Source organism: Camellia sinensis, chromosome 8 (genome assembly GCF_055761805.1).
Source record: "Camellia sinensis isolate YWXY chromosome 8, ASM5576180v1, whole genome shotgun sequence".
Taxonomy (NCBI): Eukaryota; Viridiplantae; Streptophyta; class Magnoliopsida; order Ericales; family Theaceae; genus Camellia; species Camellia sinensis.
Window position 1 is genome coordinate 16782834 of NC_138968.1, and position 16468 is coordinate 16799301.

General features: G+C 38.7%; 1 long non-coding RNA gene across 1 annotated transcript; it reads left to right on the forward strand.

Moving 5' to 3' along the window:
• The first annotated feature begins 2572 nt into the window (after positions 1–2572).
• Positions 2573–15927, forward strand: LOC114297451 (uncharacterized). The gene is made up of 2 exons (XR_014337398.1): positions 2573–3009; positions 15338–15927. It is a non-coding gene; the product is annotated as an uncharacterized LOC114297451 (long non-coding RNA).
• The last annotated feature ends 541 nt before the right edge of the window (positions 15928–16468 follow it).

Here is a 16468-nt window from a genome sequence, read left to right on the forward strand (position 1 = left end):
ATTGTTACTGCCAGCTTTAATCCTGCGATCAGTGCTTCATACTCTGCTTCATTATTTGAGGCCTTAAACCCCAAATGAATGGATTGTTCCATTATCTGCCTATCTAGAGATACTAGCACTACTCCTGACCCCGCTCCTTGTCGGTTTGAACTCCCATCAACAAACAGCTGGAAAGAGTCGTCGACGTAAATACTGTAGGGCCTGAGTTTCTCTTCTTTCCTTTGTTCTGTTATCCCCAGCTGGGTTTTTCCTTGTTCATTGGACATCTTATACCTCGGCTCAACGGAGCCTGATGTATGATGGCGCTTGGTGTGAATTTGGCCACGAAGTCGGCCAAAACTTGGCCTTTGATTGCCGTTTTGGGTCTGAATTCCAGGTCATATTGGCCCAAGGCCACTGCCCATCTGGTTATTCTGCCTGTCAAATCTCCCTACTACAACAAGGAATTTAAAGGATGCTCAGTTAACACCACAATTTTGTGGGCTTGAAAGTAATGATTCAGCTTCTTGGAAGCCATTACTAAAGCCAGTGTTAACTTTTCCTAGGGTAGGTATCTGGTCTTTGCATCTGCTAGGGTTTTACTTACATAGTAAACTGTCATTTGCGACCTTGTGGTCATGGACATGTTCGATTTTGACATAATCTTAGGTATGGAGTGGCTATCTGCCCACTGAACGGTGATTGATTGCTACCAGAAAATGGTGATGACTTACACACTTGACGGGAGGTGTTTCCAATTTAAGGGGGATAGAGAGGAGTCTCTGAGCATGACAAATCATAAGATGCGATGGCATAATCAACTTGCTGGGTGTTCTGGTTAAAGGAAGTCAAATTTTCGGGACACGTAGTGTCTGAGCATGGGATTGCAGTGGACCCGGCCAAGGTAGACGTAGTATTAGATTGGAAACAGCCAACCTTAGTAATTGAAGTTTGTAGTTTCTTAGGACTGGCCGGTTATTATCGACGGTTTATTCAAGACTTTTCCGAACTGGCCAAGCCGATGACTCGTCCAATGCAAAAAAGGGTAAAATATGATTGGAATGAAGCATCGCATGTGAACGATCCTTTCAAGAACTCAAGAGGAGATTGACTAATGTCCCAATACTCATCATTCCGAAGTGAGACGTCAGTGTTCGTAGTACACCCAGGAGGGACGAAAATGTACCAAAGACTTACAATGCCACTACTGGTGGAACGGAATACAAAAAGATGTGGCTCAATCCGTAGCCAGATGCCTTACGTGTCAGCAAGTAAAGGCGGAACACCAGTGACCTGGAGGGATGCTTCAGCCCTTGCCAATATCAGAAAGGAAATGGGAGCATGTAACAACGAACTAACCAGGTCACCTAGAGGACATGATGCTATATGGGCTATAGTTGATCGTGTAACGAAAACGACACACTTTTTGCCGTATAAGATTTCAAACACTTTGACATCACTGAGTCATCTCTAATAAAAAACTAAAAACTTTCCGACTACACGGAGTTCCTGTATCAATTATGTCAGACCGAGACCTGCGTTTCGCCTCTCGATTCTAAGAAAGCCTACAAGAACCATTGGGAACCGGATTATGCTTTAGGACCACCTTCCATCCTCAAACTGACGGACAATCGGAACACACCATTCAAACTTTGGAGGACATATTAAGAGCTTGTGTGATGGATTTCAAAGGGAGTTGGCAGTGACACCTACTGTTGGTGGAGTTCACATACAACGACAGTTTCCAGGCTAGCATTGGCATGGCTACATTCGAAGCACTGTACGGTCGGCCTTGCAGATCACTAGTTTGTTGGACTAAAGTTGGAGAAGTGAGTCTATTGGGCCCAGAGATCGTGCAAGAAACTACAGAAAAGGTAAAACTTATTCGACAAAGATTAGTGGCAGCTCAAGATCGTCAAAAGAGTTATGCAGATAAAAGGAGAAGACCTCTAACTTTCGCTGTCGGTGATGATGATTATGTTTTCTTAAAAAAAAAAATTCAGCCCTGCTGAGGTATCATTTGTTTTGGAAAGAAAGGAAAATTATCGCCTCAATATATCGGACCCTTCGAGATACTTTAGAAAATTGGAAAGGTTGCGTACAAATTGGCTCTACCCCCGCAATTGGCTGGAGTACATGATGTTTCTCACATATCTATGCTGCGAAAGTACATAATGCACCTTTCTCACATCATCAACTGGGAAGAAATCCAGCTTAACAAGAACGCCAGCTTTGAGGAGGGACCAGTAGCAATTACGGACAAACAAGAAAAGAACTTGCGAGGAAAACTAATTCAACTTCTTAAGATACTCTAGTGTCACTATGATATTGAAGAGTTCACTTAGAAATGTGAAGACGCGGTGTGGGCAAATTATTCACAACTATTTGAGACGTGACGTACGATTTAATTTCGAGGACGAAATTTATTTAAGGGGGGTAGGTTGTAGAGACCCTAATATTTGGTAATTACACTTGATACCCTAAGCCTTAGGTTAATTACATTTTAATCCCAAATTTTATAAAATTTTACAAACTGGTCCAAGAAAGAATTATTTTTCTGTATTTTATTATAATTAGATCATAGAATGCCATTTTTATATTTGGAAATACCCTAACACTTGGCTTTTATTTATGTACCTCCTAGTTTCTAAATTAATTCATCAAATTTATTTTTAGCCTAATTGAATATTTATTAGTTCTTTGAATTTTTATTATTTTCTTTGAACCTTTATTATTTAATTGAGAAAATAAATATCTTTAAATAAATATCTACACATATCTTTAAATAAATAGTTTTATTATTTATTTTAATACTTATTTGAGCAATGGAAAAATATCTAGATTTTTATGCTTTTTCTTAGTCATTAAGCTAGCCCTATTTCATGGCTTATAAATTGAGAACTTTGTCTCAATTTTCACCACACATTTTCAACAGCCTAGGGAGAGGGTGAGAGGGTGAAAGTATGATCAAAGGAAGTTGAGAAGAAGAAGAAGAAAAAAAAAATAATAATAAGGGTGACTCTCAAAAAGGTAAGAACATACCCCTCCTTTGTCTTCTCCAATTCTTTCACCATCTCCTTCTATTGTCTAATATGCCTCTTGTGTTGCAAATTAATGGTAAATAGGGTTTTTGGTGTATGTTGAAGTGCGGATATGATCAATTGCCATTGTCTTACAAATTTGTGAAATTGGGCACTGCTGCAACTTCCCTAATTTAAAATAAATATCAACTCTATTTAATTCTCAAATCTGAATTTATGGTAGGATATTTGGTGTGTTTAGAGTTTGCGAAAATTTTATTAGCTCCAAATTGTTTGTTTTTAGGGCTTGGATAAATTGTTGAAAAATCTGGTCCTGAATCTCTGAAAAACAGTCCACTTTTAGCAATTTTATAAACTTCTAGAAAAATCACCTCACGTTGGTTCTTCTATCAAAATTTAGAACTCTGAGTCCTCTTTCCAACAGATTTTATTTGAGTGAAAACCATCAGGTAGATTGAGAGAAAAGTTAGTTTCCCCAAAGGGTGACAAATCTGGACAGGTTTTCGAATATAGTTTGTAGATGAATTTTTGGAGGTGCTGTGCAACTTCTGAAAATTGGAACTGAAACTAGGCAGATTGAATATTGTTTCTGTGCAACTTCAGCCCCTAATTTGACCTATAAGTATTTTTACCAAAGCGTTCTTGTTAGCCCTGCAGAACCGAACAGTGCTGGAAATGGTGTTTTGTTGTGTTGTTTGTCTCTAAGTATTTTAAAGCATGCCTAATGTTATTTTCTTGCCTTACCATACCTATGTATGATTATCATGGGCTACATTTCATTTCTTATGTTTGTCTCATGCTCTTTTATATTACCGAATTACCGAATGTGACTAGCTTGCTTGGCAAAAGATCTAATAAATGGGAAATAGAAAGGGGTTGGTAGAGGGTGACGTTCACCCTTGTGCTTCAGAATGATTTATGTATTGAACATGTGAATGGAACTAAAACCAAATGAGTTAAGTCTTGCACAAGCGGTCTAAACGAGCCCCTAGGTTGACACGGATGTATTCAGACTCTATGCGGTGGTTTCAGGGTGTAAGCGAGCCCTAGGCACGATTTGGTATGGTATGTGCAGGGTGTAAGCGAGCCCTAGGCACGATTTGGTATGGTATGCGAGCCCACTTGTTTGGCCGCCCCTTTTGAGGTCCATCAATGTCACTAACCGATAAATAACCAGGAGGTGGGCATAGGTGGTAAGGTCTGCAAAGCAGCAAAAGGGGGAGTCTGAGTAATCCGGTGTTCAGCCTTGTGGTTGGGTAGAAGGACGTCTTTGGGGAATCCTAGATGTCTAGGCAAACTCCTAATTCATAGAACCTTGTTGTAATTTTGCATGTTATGTTACCCAATTTGTCCTATGTATGGTTGATTGGTTGATAGAAGATATGGGGATGTGTGTGTTTTTACTGGGCATTCTAAGCTCATGGCGTGTCATGCCAGGTGGTGAAACAGTTATAATGATGAAAGTTATTGCAAAGGCAAATATGATGAAGTGTTGGAGCGGTGGTTCATTTGAAGACTTAGACTAGTTGTTTTTGTTTTCAATGTTTTGTAATTCTGCAATGGAAAATAAACGAATGATCCGTGATACTAACTCTGGTTATATATGTATATTAAGATGTTTTGGTTATCTATCCTATTTGTGTGGTAATATTGTACTTAATTAACGGCCTGGAAGTTGGGGCGTTACAAATCTATTCAGGGCTGTAGCCCTTCCAGTCAACATCTGCACTTGCTTTGCCGATGTTGGGCTTTTTAATTCGAGGATGGCCTTGATCTGATCCGGGCTTGCCTCAATGCCCATTCTGGTAACCAAGTATCCTAAGAACTTACCAGACCCAACTCCAAATGCGCACTTTGATGCATTGAGTGGGAGCCGGTATGTTCTATGGATGTCAAAAACTGCCTTTAAGTCTTCCAGATGATCCTCAGGTTCCTTGGTCTTCATGACCATGTCGTCAATGTATACCTCCACCATTTTGCCTATCAGATGTCTGAACATCTTTGTCACCAATCTCTGGTAAGTTGCTCTTATATTTTTCAACCCGAAAGGCATTACTCTATAGCAATTTAGCCCTTTCGGGGTGATAAATGCAGTCTTCTCCTCATCAGGGAGGTACATGGCTATCTGATAGTATCCCCTATAAGCATCCAGGAAGCTCATCCTTCCATGCCCTGAAGTGGCATCCACCAATTGGTCAATCTTGGGTAGTGGGAAACTGTCTTTGGGACAAGCCTTGTTCAGGTTGGTGAAGTCGACGCAGACCCTCCACTTCCTATTATTTTTCTTCACCACAACCGTATTTGATAACCATGTCGGGTAGTTTACCTCTCAAATGGCTCTGGCCTCCAAGAGTTTATCCACTTCCTCTTCTACTGCCTTAACATGCATCAAGGTAGGCCTCCTTGCTCGCTGGGTGACAGGTTTGGCCGACCTGTCCACATTCAGTCTATGGCATGTAACCTCAGTGTCACATGCCAGGTATCTCGTACGTCGTCCAGGCAAACATCTTAATGTTTGCTCTCAAGAATGACTCTAGCTCTTTTTCCTCTTCATTGGCCAAGCCCGAGCCAAGAAGGAAGAAGCGCTTTTCATCCCCTTGCTGGACAAGGATTTTCTTCAAGGCTTCCTCACTCTTCTCGGCTGGCTCTTTGCCGACGTCCTCCAGGACTTCCACATCCTTATCCTCAGTCTCTGTTGTTTCTGCTTTTCGTACATTACAGGTGGATTTCATTGCTACCATGGACCAATTCTTTGCATGCACCTGATCTCCTCTGACCTCCTCAATTCCATGTTCTGTTGGAAACCACAACAGCTGGTGTAATATTGAGGGAATAACCCTCATTGCATGCAGCCATGGCCTTCCCAAGATAGCATTGTAAGGGGAAGGGGTGTCAATTATGGTAAACTCAGTTTTTACTTTCTTGGTGCCAGCCTGCACCTCCAAACTTACTGCTCTCAGGGGCCGCGTCGGCGTTCCATTAAACCCAACCATTGGTCCATTGGATTGTTCCAAATCATCTTGGTAAAGGCCAAGCTCCTTGTAACACCTGACATACATGATGTCACAAGAGCTTCCCTGGTCAATTAAGATGTGCTTCACTTGGCACTCTCTAATCTGGAGGGATATTACCAAGGCATTGTTGTGCGGATGCTGCACCATCTCTAGGTCGTCTTCAGTAAAAGACACCATTGGTCCCTGGCATTTGTCTGCCTTAGGTCTCTTCTGCCGGACCTGATACACATGTTGCAAGTGTTTTACCTTCTGAGTCTCTCCACATATCTCGTTCTCATCGACCTTCGAGTGAATCACATTGATCACTCGAGGCCCACCTACTTGCGGTTGTGGTGCTGGAGGAGGTAATGCTGCCGGTGCCTGAGGCAGTCTCGCTTGCTCTTTCCTTGTTCTAGCCTCATCTACCAGGTTCCTTAGATGACCTTGTCTTACCAGGTTTTCCAGATGTGCCTTTGGGGCTTTGCACCCTTGAGTTAGATGTCCATCCTCATTGTAGTAGGCACAGTGCTTCCCCAAACTTCTTCCCATATATTCACCAGGCACCTTCTCTAGTACTCTATAATAAGGCTGATTCCGGATTCTTTCCAGCACTTTGTAAACTGGAATTCAGAATACGGCAGTGACTGCCTGTGCAACCCTTAGTCCTGTCTCTTACTTACTGCATCTGCCATTACCTCGGCCTCGCTTCGGCGAGCCGTTTCTCTTCTCTTGTTTTGACGCCTTTGTCCCCGGCGTGTCCTCCTCAGTCGTAGCATACTTTTCTATCCTGGCCATGAGGTCCTCCATACCTTTTGGTAGTGTCTTTGCCAGAGATTTTTGAAGTAGACAATCATCTTTCAGGCCGTTCTTAAAAGACACGACCGCCACCTCTTGGTTGCATCCTGGTATTCGATTGAACACCTCATAATACCTCTTGGTGTTGGCCCTAAGGCTTTCATCCTCGCCAATTCTCATAGCCATCAGGGAGTCCAGCCTCAATAGCTGTAGTTTGTTCGTCACAAACCTGGCCACGAACATCTCGGCCAAGCCCTCCCAGGTTTTCACAGTTCCTTTCGGTAACTTGTGAAACCAGTCCGATGCAATTTCCCCGAAGGATGAGGGGATCACCTTGCAGAGCAACGGCTCGTTCCCGGTGTATAATGCCATTGAGTTTAGGTACAAGCCGACGTGTTACCGTCATATATCTGGAACCTCGACATGTGAAACCTCTTCGGGGCCTCGAATTTATCCAATTCTACTGAGAACGGTGTTCTTGGTTTGACCGGAGATGTTACCTCGGCATCTTGTCACTTCTTCTGGAGGTAATCCCTCAAATCCTCCTTGGTCCGTCCAGGAGCTCGGCTATCTCCAGATTTGAGCCTTTTCGGCGTACTGCTTCCGGTGTCATTGTGAGTCCTCTTGGACCTCTCTCCGTTAGTTGCGTTGAAACAGAGTTCCTTCCCTTGAACATGCCAATGTTCTTTGGGGTCAGCTTCTTTGGTACGATGCGTCCTCTATGAATCTCCCTTCATGGACTCTCCTCGCCCGACCTCCCTTGAAGGCCGGTGAGAGTGTTCTTTGGTTCTGTCGTGCTGAGGGACTGCAGGAACTGTTTTATGCCCTCCTTTCTGGGCATCTTTTTTGGCCGCTGGAATCGGCGTATCTTGTAACAGGAACGATGGCTACATGACATTGTTCTGCATCATGAAATTGACGACCGACTGCAGGTCCGCCAATTTATTCGCCATTCCCTTCATCTCTCCGTCCCTCCGCAGGCACCTATCTTTCCACACCTGGAGGTCGTCCTCGTTGTAATACCCACCTCGGTCTGACTTCTTTGGTACGTCACCCTCCTAGCCAACGTCCTTCTCTCCGGAATTCTGATCCCGAGTTTCTTTGTTACAGTTATCCCCCTCTACGTTAGGGTCAATGTGCTTACCACTCCTAGTATGGATGTCGTCCCCAATCTTCTCTTTCTGTCCGTCGCTGGCCATCTATTCTCCTTTCTTTCCCACAGACGGCGCCAAATTGTGTGTGCTGTTTTCTAACCACACTGCCAATCTGGTACTCAGTTGGAGAACATTGGCAGAATAGATTGTGCCTGAACGACCTGTCACAAAAAGATAAGATTCCAGCGGTGGCTCGTCCACCCAGGAGCACTCCGATGATCAAGTCAGTTATCTCTCAAAGATAACAAAAGTGCTTAACTCATTGTTTAGAATGCAAAAAGCGTACCTTAGACCCATGTGGGTGCTTTACTTTTATAGTTAGCACTAACCTGATCCCTGTAGAAGCCTAGCTTCTCTTGGACTCTGGCTCAATGCTTGTCTTGGACTCTCCAATAGATAAAGATAAACTCTCTAAGAGTTTTATCCTTATCCTAGCTGAGATCCTCTCCTATTCTAGGACTTTTGTCCCTTATCTGCTCATCTCGGATTTCGGTATCTTCGCTGGTAACCTCGGCCTAGCCGAGATCAACTCGGCGTCATGACCAAGACACGTGGTATCTCGGCTAGCACTTCGGTGCCACCTTGGCCACGTGTTGTCATTTGAAGAATATGTCCCCACAACCATAAATCTCCAAAGGTTGTGGATAAAAAAGGAATGTAAAGTTTAACAAAATCTATAACTCTCCTTAAATAAAATTCTAACTCTCACTCTAAATACTCTTAATCTAAATTCTATATTTTGATCATAAAGAGAGAGAGAAAGAGAGATACGGATGGACAAAGAAGAAGAACCATAGAAAGAAGTTGAGATGATGAGTTCAAATTTATAGGCAAAATAAAGAATAGTTTCCAAGTAAACTTGGAGGGAAATAAAGATAGTTTATTTGGAGGCAAAGAAAGGTTGCTTGGAAAGAAAGAAAACAACATTTGATTGGAGCGCAAGCAAACTAAAATAAATAAATAAATAATAGGGATAAATAATGGTAATAATGAAATGGAGTTAAAAAGAGATAAACAAATAGAGAAAATAAGTTAGATTCTCATCTAAAAATCTCACCATCAAACTACTACCAATATCTCTCACTAAAATATTAATATCTCAAAATACAGGATTTCTCATGACAATTGCAATATATATATATATATATATATACTAGCGTATGTCCGTACCTGATGGCACGGTGTAAATAATGTTGTGATCAAAATACATTTGTAATTCATACGTATCATATTAAAATTTATAAAGTTTGTAATATTTTTTGACAAAAATATTTAAAAAAAATACTATTATTTTCAAAAAATTGTAACAATTATACTTGTATCACACGCTTTATAAAACTCGAATAAAATAACAACGAAATAACCCAAAACTCAGGTGATGCAGCCCACAGAGAAGCACCGAAATACTCCCACTGCCGGCAAATAAATAATTATTCTGTTGTTTATACCGATTGATATATATCTACCAAATAAATAATTATTTTGTTGTTTAAGAATTTCAATTTAGTAGTTTATCCAACAAACAATGAAACTAAATAAATTAAGATTCTAAAAATAAAAATAATAATAAATACAGTATTGTGATTTCTCAAAAGTCGTGGAATTTTCGGACCCCTTTCCCTGGTTGGTGGTGGGTCACCCAAAGCTTTTTTTAATCAAATTTATTGACTTAAAATAAATTTTGTAGATTTAAAATGTAAATTATCAAATTTATTGACTTTGAAATGAATTTTGTAAAAGTACCCAAACATAAATACACCCCAATAAAATTAAAGTAAAATTAAAAAATATAATTTATTATAAGAATTTGAAGTCAAAATTCTATTAATAAAAAAACTCTTCTTTTCAGTTTTTGAACAAATCACACCACTCCCATTATTTCACCTCTCCTTCTCAAAATTCACTTTTATGATCATTTTTTTACACAACCCAATTTAATCCTAATTTAAATTTTGAGTTCAAATTTATCTACACACACCAAAAAAAAAAAAAAAAATTTCTACATAAACATAACTCATAAACTCAATTTTCATACAAATTTAAATTCACCATTTTTTTTAACAGAACTCAATTTAAACTCCATTTAAATTTTGAGTTTAAATTTATCCACACAAAAAAAAAAAAAAAAAAAACAAACCAAACCAAACCAAACCAACATTTTCTACAAACATTTTCCAAAAAGATTGGATTTTAAAAAAAAATAATTAAACCCACTTTTTTTTTGTGTGGTGTTGTGCTGGGTGACCCCCTAACCTCCACTCATTCTCCCTCTCCATCTTCCCCACTTTCTCCCTCTAATCCCTCAATCTATCTTTCTCATTCTCTCATCTCATAGGAAATCAACACCTATTTTCTCTCTTTCTCAGTTTTAATGTTTAAAAAAACAAATCTTAGAAAAATAAATAGAAACACAAATCTTAGAAACACAAATCAAATTAATGTATATCAAGTGTGATTCAATTGAATATATTGATTAAGGTTTAGAAAACACAAACCCAAACATACACAAATCCAAACCCATTTCAAAAACTCATCTCTCTTGCGGTCAAAATATAAGTACACGTCCGGTTTTGACTTTCAAATGTCTTTTTATAAAATTACCCATATAAAAATGCACTCAATAAAATTATAGTAAAAACTGAAAAAATAATTTATTATAAGAATATGTCTCGTGGGTTTTGTCACCGAAGTGAGTAAAAAAGTTTAGTTAAAAAAAAAACTCTTTTTTAAGTCTTTAAACAAATCACACACCCTCGTTATCTCCTTCTCTTTCTTACTTGTCTTGTGAAAAGATTATATTTTAACCGAACTCAATTTAAATTTTGAGGTCAAATTTATCGAACCCAAAAAAACATTTTCCATAAAAACAACATTTTTCACATAACCTTTTTTTTTTTTTTTGAAAATGATAGTTACTTTTTTCAATAAATAAACATTTCTGATGATACCACTTTTTTTTTCTCTCTTTTTAAAATAAACATTTATAATAATGTTACATTCCTTAGTAAACGGAAACATTTTTTTTAAAATTTTTTATTTATTTAAATTTTAGATTTGGCTATTTAAAAATAAAAAAATAATAAAACAAATTCAAATGTGCTTTTCCTACCCAAATCTAGACCGTTGGATCAATTCAAAGTACATCTCAACTCCCCTCTACCTATTATCCCTCTCTCTAACTAATCTCTCTCCAAACCGTTTATTTCCTTTGTTTCATCTTCCTCTTTAATGGTAGTGGACAGCTGCGGAATGGACAGTGGCGATGAGCCGTAATGAGTCCCTACTCTCATTCATACTTTTTCTATTTTATTTTTCACTCTATTTTCTCTCAAATTTATGATTTGATTAAATTATAGAAAATCAATACCCTTTTCAAAACCATGTCAAAAATCAAAACCCATTTAAAAAATAAAACCCATTTTTATAAAGATCAAGTATTATTTCAAATTTAAAACCTTTAAAAAAAATTAAATCCATTTAAGAAACATAATGTTAAGACTAAATTGGATAAAATAACCCACGAAAAAAATTAACCATTAAAAAAATAAAAGTATAGCAATTAAATTGACTTATATAAAATTTTTATAAAGGCTCCAAACCTAGGCCAAATTGAAACATAAAATTAAAAAAAAAAAAAAAAAAAAAGTGTAGATATAAGACAAAGTAAAAGAAGATGAAGATAAAGATAGATGGACCAATTCCAATAAAAAAAAAATTGAAATTAATCGCATTGTTCAGGATCTAAACAACCATGCTGAAAACTCCTCCAAGCATCTTTGGACTGTGGGTCAATCTTCCAAGTGCAGGAGCGTGATTTTGCACTAGATTTTACACACTATTTTTTGCGCTTTTGGTTTGCTTCCACAAAGAAAATTAGTGCTTGAATTTTTTTTTTTTAAATGCTCTACCAACCAATAATGTCAAGACCCACTTTCTCTCTCTAAAAAGTTGAAGATTCATAACTCTTTCAAGCTTTAACGCTTCTGACCGATTGACGCCAGCACACGCCACCTCCACGAGCCACCGCTAGCCATCCAAACAGTACTTACCCTTATAACAACATAAAAAAACAAGAAAAATGCTTGGGAGCACTAATTAGTGCTCCCACTAATTAGGTGGTAGTGGGTTTCGCTATTAATGATGTGATATTTTGATCTTCAACAATGATTCATCCCACTAAAAACATCACCACTAATAGCACTAATGCATTAAAAAAGTAAAAAAAAAAAAAAAATACAACTCCAAGACCAAAACATCACATCATTAATGACGGGACCCACTGCCACCTAATTAGTGGGAGCACTAATTAGTGCTCCCAAGCATTTTTCTTTGATCTTGGAGTTGTATTTTTTTTTTTTTTTTACTTTTTTAATATATTAGTGCTATTAGTGGTGATGTTTTTAATGGGATGAATCATTGTTAAAAAAATAATAAAACAAACCCATTTTCCTATCCCCATTCCCTGTCACAAAAATCTCTATAGCCCTCTTTGTTTTGTGCTTCTTAATTCTTTCTTTTCTCCACTTTCCGATGAATACAACAGGCTAACAAAATCTCTTCTGTCTCCCATTATTCCTTTGCTTCCTTTATTCTCTCTGTTAATTTGTTGCACAGATCGAAACCATTCATAAACAAACAAATATCTATTTTTTTTTTATCGAGATAGACAGACAAATAATGATAGAATATGAATTATATAACCAAATTCAACATAAAATATGATTTAATCTGGATCTTTTCTGAATTTGGCTCGACTATTTTTATTTTTAATTTTTTTTCCCCTGAATCTACATGAGGTTGAGCCATCTAGTTTTAATCTGGGTCTTTAGTTGGAAGATTGGGTCTCCATCTAGTTTTATGATTTTTTTGTGGTTGATTTGTGTTCAAAAATTAGAAGAGAAGATCGATAGCAAAAGACTCAACGTAAAATAAAAGGAGGAACGGAGCAGATGAGAGAGAGAGAGACAGAGGAGAACAGGGGATCTCAACCCGGAAAGAAGAAGTTTATACTCACAACTCTCCTGCAATAATGGCAAAGACCCATTTCATATATATATATATATATATAGAGAGAGAGAGAGAGAGGAATATACGAACGATGACGAATTGTTCATCTGATGAATTGCTTCTTTGCTACAGCTATTTACCTCTATTCTTGTGGCTTTGAATCTATTGCACCTGGCGGTGGCGGGGTGGGGGCGGGACCGAGAATGAGATGTGTAGAAAGGGAGAGATAAACAGGAAATAGGGTGTGTGAGAACAGGGAAGGGAGAGAGATAAAGATAGAATGAGGGGGGAGGGGAGACGTGGGTAAGTGGGAATGTGAGAACAGAGAAGGGAGAGAGATAAAGATAGAATGGAGGGGAGACGTGGGTAAGTAGAGGGAACTTATTGTTTGGGTGGGAAGTAAATGTAGATATATATTTAGGATTGATATATAGTCATCTCAGCCGTTCATTTAAATACACAAATGAATCATGACCATTAAATGTCTTAGTAGGACAATTGTCTCTAGGATAAATTTAAAAATCCTCTTCCCTTATTATATAGGCCTCGTTTGGGAAGTAACTATTTTAGAAGTTTTTTGATTTTTTGGTTACTTTAGTAGGCTATTTTAGTTTTTGTGTTTGGAAAGATGAGATTGATTTTTATTTGAATTGTTGTATTGAAAAGTGTGTTGAAATGATATTTGAATTTAAAATGACTAATTTGTCCCTAATATTATAATTTTTTAAATTGATGTAAAGGGGCAAAATTGTAATTTTCCAAGTGATGTAACAATTTGACACTTACTGTCACGGCAGCTAAGGCTATTTTTTTTTTTTTTTTTAATAAAAAGGGGTGAATAGTGAGACTTTTTGGCTTATTTTTCATTTGAGGCTATAATAGCCTCCAATTGCTCTTCCCAAACAGTGCCATAGATATATATAATTTAATAAAATAGTTAAAATTTAATTCATTATAAATAATTTTTCTACACTTTTTAAATAAATTTTACGTTATTATTTAATTTTAAAATTATTTAATTAGTCCTTGCGTCGCATGTGTTGATATGCTAGTACAACTTTAAAAGTTAAAGTAAGGAAATAATCAAACATAAATGGTCAAGTGTAATTTAAAAAAAAAATCCAAATTATTTTGCAAACACTAAGGGTGTGTTTGGTAACGTTTACGTTTTCAGTTTATATTTACAAAAATTTTATAAACTGATTTTTGTTTATTTTTTGTTTATTTTTAGAAAAACATAAACTGCAAACGCGTTTGGTAATTGACAAAATGTTTAAAAAAAATTTAAAATATAAAAAGAGTGAGAAATAACAAGTGGTGGCAAGTGGCGGCAGAAGACGGTGGTGGAAAGTGATGACGGTGGGTGGTGGGTAGCTGGTGGTGGCGGGTGGGTGGTGGTGGTGGGTGGGTGAGTGGGTGGGTGGATGGGTGACGGTGGCGGGTGGTGAGTGGTAGCGAGTGGGTGGTGGTGGTGGCAGGTGGCAGGTGGGTGACGGATGGCGGTTGGTTGTAGCGGGTAGGTAGTGGGTGGTGGTGGTGGTGGGTGGATGGGTGGTTGACAGTGGCGGGTGGTGGGTGGTGGGTGGTAGCGAGTGGGTGGTGGTGGTGGGTGGATGGGTGGTTGACGGTGGCGGGTGGTAGGTGGTAGCGAGTAGGTGGTGGTGGCGGATGGGTGGTGGGTGGTGATGGTGCGTGGGTGGGTGACGGTGGCGAGTGATGGGTGGTAGCAAGTGGGCGGTGGTGGTGGTGGTGGCGGCGGTGGTGGTGGTGGTGGTGGTGGTGATGGGTGGGTGGGTGACGGTGGTGGTAGGTGGTAGCAAGTGGGTGGTGGTGGTAGTAGTGGTGGATGGTGGCAGGTGGGTGGCAGGTGGGTGGCAGGCAGGCGGTGAGTGGTGGTGGCAAGTAGGTAGCGGGCGATGGATGGTATTGGCGGGTGGCGGGTGGATGGCAGATGGGTGGTGGGTGGTGGTGGTAGTGGTGGCGAGGGGTTGATGGTGGTGGTGAGTAGGTGGCAGGTGGGTGGTGGTGGGTGGGTGCTGGGGGATGGGTGGTGGTGGCAGAAGACGGTGGTGGAAAATTGTGGCGGGCGGTGGCTAGTGTTGGGTGGTAAAAAAAAAAAAAAAATTGAAAACTCAAAATGGAAACACATTTTTTGTGTTTTCATTTTTTGGCCAAATTTATAAACTGAGACCACTGATTTATAAATCAAAAATTTTACCAAACAAGTTTTTATTTGAGTTTTTTAAATTTTTGTAAATATAAACAGAAAACAGAAAACGTAAGTGTTACCAAACGGCACCTAAAAAATCTAAAATCTAAAAGATCAAATATCAATTATTCATCCAAGGGCTAACGTTCCATCTCGCAGGAGAACACCGAACTGTGAGATGCATACAATCAGTCAGTCGACTTCCTGTATAAAGCAACAAAGAGGATAAAACCAACAAGCTAATCAGGGCCGTCTATTCTCATCACTAATCAAGTTATCTGCTCCAAAATTGCGTCTTTCAGACGCGAGATCTGAATCGGTAACTCTCTCCGGTTCGAACTCGGCGAGGCGACTCATCTGCTCTTCGACTCAGTTTCAATAAGAAGATCAAGTTAACCCTAAAAGGCTTGAAGAAGAGGAATCAGAAATCAAAGAGAAGATTCAAAACGAAAAGGACAACGATGACGAAGATGAAGATGATGACTTTGATATGAACAAAGAGACCGGTGAGATTGGAGGACCTAGAGGTCCCGAGCCCACTCGTTACGGCGATTGGGAGCGGAACTGTCGGTGCTCTGATTTCTGATTACTTTTTGATTGATTGTTTGTTTGCTTGTTATTATTTATGTTGAAATCTTGATGGATTTAGGAACTTGAAATGTGATGTTAGGTTTATAATTTGGTTGAGTATAATGATCAAATTAATGAATAAAAATGATTGATTGAATCAATCAATTATATTGTTGTTACTTTTTTTGCGGTATTGATTTTTCATAGTTATTACTAGTAAAATTGTCCGAGTTGTTGATGATGCATGTTCTTAATTCTGTTATATCACTATGCAGTGCCTCATCTTGATGTTAATTGTTTGATTTTAGAGAGAACTTGACGAGTGTCAAGTGATAATTTAAAGGATGTGGAGCATTGCTCCATCACAAGCAAATAACCTCTTCGGGGTGCGGGGAGGAGAAAATATTGAGGGTAACGGTGACATTATTTTACCTGGTGTCATCGGTCAATAAAAAAAAGACTGTAATTGAAATTAGATGAACAAGTCTCGGCTTTTATTAACTCAATAATATTGTGGTTTGTGTCATAAAATAAAATTATTTATTAAATAGTGATACAATCACGTAATATACGGTTATATTCAATATTTACTTGGAGGGAGAGGGCGGCCTGGGTGCCATAGCCACCCTTGATATTTGAAAATCCTATATATAGTATAGTGCAAAGGACCTACTCCCCTAGGTTATAACCAATGATATTTCTCCTTACATAATGTGAAGA